The following is a 10418-nucleotide window of genomic DNA, read 5'->3' on the forward strand; positions in this document are numbered from 1 at the left end:
CTCGTGGGACAACCTGATTACCTTGTATCTACCCCAGCGCTTAGAACAGTGCTTTGCACATATTAAGCGCTTAACAAATACCAACATTATTATTATTATTGTTATTGTAACCTCCCCAGCACTTAGAATAGTGCTTTGCACATAGTAAGCACTTAATAAATGCCATTATTATTATTATTACATACATATGTGCTGTAGGGAAGGGAGGGTATGTGTATGTGTATGCGTGCGTTTGCGCACATATGTGCGTATCCATATGTGTTAGCAGTAGAGGAGGGAGAGAATGGAAAGGAGTAGAAATTTGGGGGTCTTCCTAGGCTCAAGCTAACTCTGGGGTAGGGAAAAAAATATCAAAGCTTATTCCAGTATTTATTGCCAAGGCAAATTCCGAAATACGCCGGCATATCTCCTGTGGCTATAAATGAAGCCTGGCACAGGATCTGACTGCAGAACTAGTTGCAGGTCCTACAAGCAGAGAAGCATGTTTTTCACCTGGCAACTTTTTGTTCATGTTTTAAGGCAGAAATGGGAGATGGGGATTTTTTTCTGAGTCAATCGTGAATCAGCACAGAAAATGAGACACTTCTGTATGCTCATCAACAGCAGTGCTGCCTGAATGTGTCTCAACTGCAGTTGAATTACCACGAAAATCTACATTATGTGAAATTGATTTTGTGTTCAGTGACTTCACGCTGAACAGCTTTGTTACAATAAACACTTAAGTAGGGTAATGATTGAAACCTTAAAACAAAAGCAGGAGGTGGAAAGGAAAGCTGCTTTTTAATAGAGCATCAATTATTCCTGAGTCACTGTGGGCCTGGTGGTTGATAAAGGTAGCTTTGCTTCTGGAAATGCTGATCTCTGCAGTCTGTTGGAGGCACCCAAAATATGATTTCCAAATCTGAGGAGAAAGGGAATACATGAATATACTCGATTGCAAGGCTTGAGAAGGGATTCATTCTAGTCACGTCTCAAAGAACTCTCGCTTTCTACATAGGCTTCATTTGTGCAGGATACAAAAGGAAAGTGCTTGTCTCCTTTGGCTTTTTTTATTTAATAAACAAACTCATTTGGGAAGCTTTTTCATGTGTGCCATACGGATTTCATATTAAGCTCTAGAACAAAGTAACCATCAGAGTTGGCTACTCGAGATAGTGCATTGTGGATTTTTTTTTAAGACTCGTGATATTCTTGGTTGGGCTGGGAGCTCCAGCAGATCTCACATTGCAGAGGGGGCCAGCAATCGCAGGCTGTCCAGCGGGAGGGATAAACCAGGCCATTTGCCCCAAGTCTCAAACAAAAGAGAGACCCACAACAGGCATTTTGTTTTCTCTTAGCTGGAGAATGAGATGAAAAGAATACTCCACTCATGATTTATTTGGGTGGAGGGGGGAGAAATGTCATTCAGTTGGAATTTTGTTCAAGCATTAAAAAAAAAAACATGTTTGCAAAGCGGCAGATTGGAAACCACGCCCACTACAATTGAAATGGTGCTATTTTAAAAATCAAATGCATCTCATTGTTCCCATTTGTTCTTGCTCTTATGTGCTTGTGCTCCTCAACCTCATGGTGAACTCCTGAGCCGTTAAATCACGTAATGGAGGATTGAGAATAGAGGAAGGGGAGGGGAGAGGGTGAAGCCCAAACAGGAATTTATTACCAATGTTAGGAGACTTTTGGAAAGCCCTAATGAGAAGGACCAATCAGTTTTTCATGGACATAACCTATGCCCTAAATAACCAGCCCTTCCCAGCTTTACAATAGGGGTGTCCCCAGTTACAGGATGACCAGTTTTTATGACAGTATTCTTACCTGCCTGGGGAAAAGCAGCATGGTCCCAGGGAAAGAACACAGCCCTGGGAATCCGAGGACCTGGGTTCTAATCCCAGCTCTGCCACTTGACTGCTGTGTGACCTTAGTCCAGTCACTTCTCTTCTCTAGGCCTCAGTTTCCTCATCTGCAAAATGGGGATTAAATACCTGTTCTCCATCCTACTTCCACTGGAAACCCCAAGTGGGACAGGTACCATGTCTGACTATCAGACCTGACTATCAGGCAAATAGACTGTAAATTCATTGTGAGCAGGGCATGTGTCTGTCATATTGTTATGTTGTACTCTCCCAAGCACTTAGTACAGTACCCTGCACACAGCAAGTGCTCAGTATATGTGATTGATTGATTGATTGATTGGTAGATGTGCTTGGCTTGGTATCAGTCAGGTGTATTAAGCTACTGTTCCTGCTAAAAAGTATGGTAAATGTTCACACTAAAAGGAATACATTTGGATCCTTTTCTTACAAAACACTGTAGTAATAGGCACATTGTATTGCATTCTAAGAACAGCAAAGCAATAGAAGTTGAAAAATAGGAGCCACAGTAATTTAGTCCCCAGCCTCCATTTACTCTAAGGAGGAGAAAGATCCTTTGGGTTCTAAGTGTGTAATATGTCCCTAATGTCCCTAATTCAGCCTGTTGTTGCCTCCTTTCCCATGTCAGGGTATTTTTGCTCATTTCCAGCAGATTCTTCAAAGTGAGGCTGATTCATTTCCCAGCACTGTGTAAGCCCAGAAATACCATTGATGTGCCATTGTCTGGAACCTTAATTTTTAGCCTAGCTGTCTAATTTGATTCATTTCTTAGATTTATACAACTGGAGGCCGTGAGCAAGCTGAGTGAAACTTTAAAACATATTGAGAAATAAGACAGCATCTGTGACTTGATCAAAACCCTCTGAGACACTAAATAATTACTCCAGTTTCTGCAATTTGGGGCTTCTGTCATAGAAATTCCAATCCTTTTTTGGTTGGAATGCAGGCACTGTTTAGAGTCTGCCGTATTGTGATCATTCTACTTGACTGGGTTTTAAACCTGAAACCAGCTTTTAGGTACCAAAAGGCCGCCTTGGACATTCTGTTTCCGAGTCCAGCCTTTCAATTCCTCCCCAGACTCCATCCAGGACCCATCTAGGACCGGTTCAAAAACACAACTGCCCTTCTAGTCATCAACTATTCTAGATTATCTCATTAATTAGAAGGATTGTTGGGAACTGAAGTATTTGAAGGACTTCTAGAAGCCCGCTGGGCCAGTACGTTGGCAGAACACAATACAGATAGTTTACATATTATACTATACTACATTATACAAAAGTAATGGGATATATAAGCTGTGTACATTAGTGCCATGGGAAATTGTGTGTATCCAGCTTCCTAGGGATGCTGAAGTAGTGTAGATAGTTGGGGGGAATCAATCAGTCATAATAATTGAGCACTTACTGTTTGCAGAGCACTGTACTAAGAGCTTGGGAGTGTACAATATAATAGAGTTAATAGACACATTCCCTGCTCAAAACGAGCTCATCTAGAGGGGGAATATTCATAAGGGGATTTTGGGAGTTGATTTTGAAGCTGGGGAGGACAGTGATCTGTTGGATTTGAAGTAGGAGGGAGTCTCAAGCAGCCGAAAGGCATGAACAAAATTTGGCCAATGACGAGAACCAAAAACAAGGCCCGGTGAGTTGATTAGTGTGAGAAGTAGCGTGGTCTAGTGGAAAGATCACGGGTCTGAGAATCAGAGGACCTGGGTTCTTATTCCAGCTCTGCCAACTGCTTGCTCTATGCCCTTGCACAAGTCACTTAACTTTTTGTGCCTCAACTTTAAAATGGGTATTCCATCCCTCCTACTTAGACTGGGAGCTCCTTGTGGGAGAAGGATTGTGTTTGACCTAATTAACTTGTACCTTCCCCAGGGCTTAGAACAGTGTTTGACACACAGTGAGCACTTATCAAATACCAAAAGATTAGTGGATCTGACTGAATTTTTTAAAATCCAGTGGGCTGGAGCTTGTGTGTGATGTGAGGAGGAGTTGTAGCACTGCTTCTGAGTTAAAGGTAGAAGAACCAGGCTGTCACAGCAGCCTCCACGGGGGCCAGCGAGCACTGAAGATGAAGGCCAGATGGGCAGGAGCGGATGGAAGGAATCAAGAAATGAAAGGACAGGGAGGCAGGAGGTTGCCAGGCTATGGAGAGCTCTGAACACCAGGACTGTAGGGCTAAATAGAAGGTCATAGTCAAGGGGGAGTTCAGGAAGTTGCTTTCGAAAATGGAGGTGGTTCTGAGTGAGCGCTCCAAGCTCCTGACTAGAGAAGACAACATTTCCCCTGCCAAGATGATATGATGATTAATGTAATTCTGCTGGACGCCAGTTAGGGAGCAGAAACCAAGCTCACCATCCCAGGATGATTAGGCCCCTGGTAACTGTCAGACCGATGCTTTTGGAGACAGCTGAACAAGAGGGAGGTGGAGAAGTGACTGCCTCTGCGTAAATAGCAGGGGAAGATAGGAGAGTGGCAGCCCCAGGGGCTGGACTAGGAGAATGCAGTATTATTAGGTCATTGGGGTAAAACTGGACTGAGTCAAAGTAGCAGTGGATGGTTTAATTTTACTTTTGAGAAGAGAGCTCTTGAGGAAATTTCACCCCCAACACCTCATGAGTTGTCTTCCAGTTACAATTTTTTTTATGGTATGTGTGAGTGCTTGCTATGTTCCAGGCACTTGTACTAAGTGCTGGGGTAGATCCAATTTAATCAGATTGGACACAGTCCGTGTCTCACATGGGGCTCACAGAATTCCCATTTTACAGGTGACGTAACTGAGGCACAGAGAAGTTAAGTGACTTCACTAAGATCACTCAGCAGACAAGTGGCAGAGCTGGAATAAGTGCTCAGGTCCTTCTGACTCCCGAGCCTGTGCTCTATCTACTAGGCCATGCTGCTTCTCTTCACAGGCTATGTAGGCCTCTGAGTGTGATTCAACATGAGTTCCAGAGACTTTCCACTGTTGCTGGCTTTGCCTTAAGCAATAGCAGAGTTGCTGCATCCTCATCTTGGTAAGTGCCTCTTGGGGACATTATGATTGATACCAGTCATGATTAATGTAATTGGTGTCCCTTAGAAAACGCTTCCTGTTTGACAAACTTAGTTATAAAGCACATTATTTCCTCCCATCAATGATTGTGGCGACTTGGACACAAGAGAATAGGTATAAAATGTCAATGCCTTGTACTTGTACTTGATTTCAGTCAGTAGTCCCCTAGACGTTCTGCTTTCTGACTTTTATTTCAAAACTAAAAGCGACCTAGTTCCATTGGTATGCAAGGAACTTATGGTGTTTTTTTTCTCATGCTCAGTATTCTAATCAATAAGTGGTATTTATTGGGTATCTACTGAGTGCAAAACACTGCACTAGGCACTTGAGGAGTGCAACAGAAGCAAGACATATGGTCTTTGCCCTCAAGGAATTCAGAATTTATATATGTATAATTCCCTACTCCCAGTTCTCTTATACAGAACCTGGAAAAACACCAACTATGAATTTTCCGGGCCTCTATCACACTATTATTTAAATCATAAGCCTTGATTTTTAGTTTGTATTACTAGATAGTGCTGTTCACTTTACACAAATGATGCTTTCCAGCGATCACTAATGCCCATCTAGCTTGGGAATCCCAAGTCTGTCCCCTCCTCTGAAAACAGAGATTGCGTCTTGCTGCCTGCTCTAATGTATTTCATCTATTTAATTCTCTTTTCTGTTCTGGGAAGGATGATGCATTCTGTGTAACTAGGATATTTCCTGGTTGGAGATTTAAATTACCCTGAGTATCTTTCACATGTTAAATAACCGCACAAAACTTTGAGAATATCCAGGGTTTTTTTTCCTCTCCCAACCTCATCATGCTCTTTCACTTTGGGAATGCATGAGGGTAACTCAGACAATGTAAAAAAAAACCTGGAAAAAACCACCCCTCAAACCTCAGTAGCCATAACACCACCTAGATTGTGAACTTGTTCTAAGGCACAAGGAGACCTGTTATCTGGAAGCATCTCTTATTTTATTAATTCCAGATTGTAAAGCAGAGATAGTGAGTCGACCATCACTCTTGAGTAAAATGAATTACTTGTTGCTCTGACAAAAAATTCACAGAAACCATTTTTTAAAGATTGTAACTGAGCTGAAGTCATTATTGGCACTAAAATCAGTGTGTCGCTAACCTGAGCCATTTCAGGAAGACTGGGGAGATGAGACAAAATTGAACTGTTCCCTCAGAACTCAATAATAATAATAATAATAATAATAATGATGATGGTATTTGTTAAGCGCTTACTATGTGCCAAGCACTGTTCTAAGCACTGGGGAGATACAAGGTGATCAGGTTGTCCCACCGGGGGCTCACAGTCTTAATCCCCATTTTACAGAGGATAATATTTGTTATTATGGCATGATCATTCCTACACTGGTATTCAGAAAATTTGATTTCTATGTACTTCTTATCCTCCCACCCACAGGCAAAATGCTCGTTTTAGCTAGTTGTGCGTAGGGAATGTGTTGACCAGCTCTGTTTGATACTCTACCCCAAATCCCAATATTATCCCAATAATGATAATAATAATTGTGGTATTTGTTAAGTGCTTACTGTGTACTAGGCACTTTACTAAGCACTGGGGTGAATACAAGCAAATTGGGTTGGTCACGGTCCCTGTCCCACATGAGGCCGACAGTATACTTTCCCAAGTTCTTAGTACAGTGTAAGCGCTCAGTAAATAGCATTGATTATCTGATTGTTCTGTACTTTTCTCTGGCCCTCTGTCTACCTGCTATTTCACAAGTAGCTAATTCCAGTGGCAAAATCATCATCTAAAAGAGTGGTAATTCAGGTCCAGGACACCTCTCACTCTCCACCTTGCAGGTCACTTGTGTTTTCCCACTCCCCTTACCCACCCTGACAGAGGGACTCTAGCAGGGAAGAAACCCATCCTGGGGCCGAGCTCCTTGTCCATGACAACGTGGCAGGAGAAATCAGTCAGTCAGTCAGTGGTAGTTACCGATCGCTTGCTATTTGCAGAGCACTGTTTTGAGTGATTGGGAGAGTAGCACAGAGGTATGAGCCCCTCCTTCCCAATCGGCTCTCAGTTGAGGATGCAGTAAGTCTTCTCATAGGTCACTCATTTCAGCTAATTCACCCTATTAACAGGAAGAAAGTATGGGCAAGTGACAGAAAATGATCATGTCTAGACTAGACTGTAAGCTCCTCTTGTCTCCGACCCATAGCGACGCCGTGAACACATCTATCTCAGGACACCCCACCTCCATCTGCAATCGTATCCGTAGAGTTTTCTTGGTTAAAATACATAAGTGGTTTACCATTGCCTTCTTCTGTGCAGTAAACTAGAGTCTCCTCCCTTGACTCACTCCCATACTGCTGCTGCCCAGCACCGGTGAGTTTTGACTTGTAGCAGATTTGCCTTCCACTCGCTAGCCACGGCCCAAACTAGGAATGGAATGGATATACCTCTCCTTGGCTCTCCCTCCTGTTGTCAAGACTGGTAGAGTACTGGAAACTCTCCAGGTGCGACTTTAAGAGGGGTGTAAGCTCCTCAAATGTAGTGATAGTGTCTACCAAATCCCTCCCAAGTGATTAGACTGTGAGCTTTTAGACTGTGAGCCCACTGTTGGGTAGGGACTGTCTCTATATGTTGCCAATTTGTACTTCCCAAGTGCTTAGTACAGTGCTCTGCACATAGTAAGCGCTCAATAAATACGATTGATGATAAATATGATTGATGATTAGTGATTATCCTTTTTGTGCAAAACAAATCCCCTGAAATCTGTGCACTCTATCTTTTAGAGTACAAATTCTCGAGGCAGAAAGTCTGCAGCAAGTCCTCGATAAATGCAGCAGGTCGTTTGATTAATGAGTTCCGTTCTACCCCTCAACTTGGAGGGAAATTAGGCTCATATAGCACCCCCTTAAGTGATGGTTTTATTTCAAATAACTCAGATCCTTTACCCACACTGCCCCATTAATCCGCCCAGAATTCCTCATAGTCTCTCACTCGGCACTTAACTCTATCTCAGATTCCTTAAATGATCGTGCTGTACCCAATCACCAATCAATTCCTGTGTGAAGATCACTGTACTAAGCACTTGGGAGAGTATGATATAACAGAGTTGGTAGACACGTTCCTTGCCCACAAGGAGCTTACAGACTAAAGGGGAAACGGAGTGGGAAAACACAAGTGACCTGCAAAGTGGACTGTAAGCCCACTGTTGGGTAGGGACTGTCTCTATATGTTGCCAACTTGTACTTCCCAAGCGCTTAGTACAGTGCTCTGCACACAGTAAGCGCTCAATAAATACGATTGATTGATTAAAATAAATTACGGACATGTTCGTCAGTGCTGTGGGGCTGAGGCTGGGGTGGATGACCAGTGCTTAAAGGGTACAGATTCAAGTGCAAAGGGTGAACCAGAAGGGAGAGAGAGCAGGGGAAGGCTTCATTAACCTCTGCCTCAGTTTCCCTCATTATCAACTGAGGGGAATTAAATTTCATAGAAAATCTCTCCAAATAGATGTGGATGCTGTATTGGTTTGTTCTTTGTGCCTAAAAATGCTGCTGCTGACTTTGCTTCTACCCACATACAAAACGGATGAGTGGAGCACAGTCCTTTCCACTGGGGACACACACATCCTTTGTTTAGCAAATCTGGATGCTGTTTATAAAGCCTAATGTTGACAGCATTATTCTTTGACTCCCGGAATGCACAAGATTTTCACATGAATGGAGGCGCCGATCTCTGATTGCTTCAGGCCAGTGTGATCTGCCCGTGTCAGTGGCCCCCAGAACCAGAGAATATGTCATGTTGCTTCAAGGAGCCCGTATCCAAATCCACAAGGCATTTACCCATCAACTTTTATAAAGTTGCAGTACCATCCACCAGGCAAAAAACCCACTGGAGAGCTTCAGGGTTTCTCTTGTCCGATACTGTCAGACATTCTTTGAATTTTTTTTTTATATTACTGTTCAAGGCAGTTTTAAAGCAGCATGGTATCGTTAAATAGGTTACGAGAGCTTCACGCTTTTTGCACCCAAACGTCCATCATGATCACTGAAGACTGTATTTGGCTTTCTTGCCCATGGCTCCTGAAGTGAAATTTCAGAATGCCAGGAAGGAGGATATTCTTGTTAAAGGGATCGTGTCTGGGCCCCTCTCTGCCCATCGCGAGGCCCAGTTGATTCTAGAGATACAGGGGATGCCTTTCACCTGGAAACAGCTTACTTCTGCATATTACTTCTGCAAATTTGTTTTATTTGCATCCAATAATTTAAGTGTCAGGCACACTCATACTCAAGTGTATATACTCTGTTCATCCATTTATTTCTGAACATTCACACACTTCGGCAAACCTGTGATTATCATTGTAATTGCTTTGGCACTGTTAATGGTAGACATCAGAGTGATATTTAAATAGCCATATTTAAGAAGCTGCCGAACAAAAAAACTTCAGATTTTGAAACTGGATTTCCCTACATAGATCCTTTAGAAATTAATACTTTAGACTATTTGACAGTTCCATTTCACCTCTCCATCCCCCCATCTTACCTCCTTCCCTTCCCCACAGCACCTGTATATATGTATATATGTGTGTACATATTTATTACTCTATTTATTTATTTATTTATTTATTTTACTTGTACATATCTATTCTAATTTTTTTTTTTTATTAGTATGTTTGGTTTTGTTCTCTGTCTCCCCCTTCTAGACTGTGAGCCCACTGTTGGGTAGGGACTGTCTCTATATGTTGCCAACTTGTACTTCCCAAGCGCTTAGTACAGTGCTCTGCACACAGTAAGCGCTCAGTAAATATGATTGATTGATTAAAAAAGGAAGCCAGGAAAACAAACAAACAAAAAATCAAGTTGTGGGCATTAGCAGCAAATATTTATTAGGGCATTAATGTGTGTTTGGGAACATTCATAAAGGATTTTACACACATTTCCCAACTTAATTGCCCTCCAAGAGCATGCAGTACTAAAGCACCAACATGAACAAATGTACAAAAAGACTTAAGAAAGTCAAATGAGCAAAATATCAGCAAAAGATAAAGTTAAATCATGCACAGTTAAAGCTGTCGACTTCTATTCATGAATACCAATCAGAAAAGCAGTGTGGCCTAGCGTCTGCTGTGTGACTGTGGGCAAGTCATTTCACTTCTCCGTACTCCGTTACCTCATCTGTAAAATTGGGAGTGAGACTGTGAGCCCCGCACGGGATAGGGACTGTATCCAACCTGATTTGCTTGTAACCACACAGTGCTTAGAACAGTGCCTGGCACGAAGTAGCACTTAACAAATACCAAAAAAAAAAAAAAATGCCCAACAAGAAGGTGGAAACATGGCTACAGGAGCTAGAGAAATGTGCCTCAGATTCACTAAGCCATTTCCCTCCCTCTTCTTCAGTGCCCTGCTAAATCTCACCTCCTCCAAAAGGCCTTTTATGATTAATCTCCTGAGTTTCTAGTCATCCATTCCCTCTGTCATCTCCACATTTTTATCTCTTAATTTGTTAATTTAAATTTCTACTT

The 10418-nt window shown here is 42.3% G+C and overlaps 1 non-coding gene across 1 annotated transcript; it reads right to left on the reverse strand.

The window, feature by feature from the left end:
- Positions 1-7280: 7280 nt before the first annotated feature.
- On the reverse strand, positions 7281-7419 carry LOC119932700. Its single transcript, XR_005452441.1, has one exon. It is a non-coding gene; the product is annotated as a small nucleolar RNA SNORA7 (small nucleolar RNA).
- Positions 7420-10418: the final 2999 nt, after the last annotated feature.

Source organism: Tachyglossus aculeatus, chromosome 9 (assembly GCF_015852505.1).
Source record: "Tachyglossus aculeatus isolate mTacAcu1 chromosome 9, mTacAcu1.pri, whole genome shotgun sequence".
NCBI lineage: Eukaryota > Metazoa > Chordata > Mammalia > Monotremata > Tachyglossidae > Tachyglossus > Tachyglossus aculeatus.